Raw genomic sequence first — 1,067 nt, 5'->3', positions numbered from 1 at the left:
CATTAGAGATCAAATTTCCACATGAGTTTTGGAGGGGACAACACATCCAAACTCCATCACCCTCCTTTAAAATAATACGATATAGCTAATTCATATCAACAACATATATTCTGTCTCATAGAATATATGAGACAGTCCAATCAAGATTAAGAAAAAAAGAGCTACCTGTACCAGTATTTAACATTATTCAGGAAGTTCTTAGCAAATGTAATAACACCACAAAAAGAAATGAAGTGAAAATATTGGAAAAGAATAGGCAAAGTGATATTTGCAGTTGATATGATTACTTGGAAAATCCATATGTAGGTCTGGATACAGATTGATCTAAATTATCCTCCAGATTTGTCGACATTCAAAGCCTTATTTTCATCATCTATAAAATGGGGTTAATAATAGCATCCACTTTGTGAGTTTGGGAGATAAAATAAATAATAAATTTGCTTTTAGCACAGAACTTGACTAAAAGTAGGTCCTCAGTAAATGTTAGCCTGTTTTAGTAAGTGCAATCATAAAACTTAAGAATAAAAATAAAGCTTGAGCTTAGAAAATAAATGTAGAAAAATGAGTATCTGTCTTATAAACTTGCTACAAGGTCCACTTTTCTTTGCTAAATTCTGTCTCTAGAACAGTGTTGTCCAATTCAGCTTTTTGTAATCGTGAAAATGTTATGTGCTCTCCAGTATGGTAACCACTAGTCACGTGTGGCTATTGAGAGCTTGAATACAGCTAGTGATACTGAGGAACTGAGTTTTTAATTTTATGGAATTTTAAAAAATTTAAATTAGAATAACAGTGTGTGGCTAGTGGCTATCATATTGGAAATTAAAGCTCTAGAGAATCTCATGAATTCATATGGCTTTATTTGCTATTGTTATGTTGATGATTCCCAGTTTAACTCTCTAGCCCTTACCCTACTCTAAATCTAAACTTCATTGTGAACCTGTGTATACTCCTCATCTACCCCTACTTGAATATCTTGGTTTTCTCAGTTGTACCTTGCACTTAGCAGGTCCAAAACTGTACTCATGAATTGGCTTCCTTGATTTTCAAGGCAATGGAAAACACTT

This window comes from Galeopterus variegatus, unplaced genomic scaffold, assembly GCF_000696425.1.
Source record: "Galeopterus variegatus unplaced genomic scaffold, G_variegatus-3.0.2 Scaffold5181, whole genome shotgun sequence".
Taxonomy (NCBI): Eukaryota; Metazoa; Chordata; class Mammalia; order Dermoptera; family Cynocephalidae; genus Galeopterus; species Galeopterus variegatus.
The sequence above is the reverse complement of the archived record's forward strand: the minus strand, read 5'-3'. Positions refer to the sequence as shown.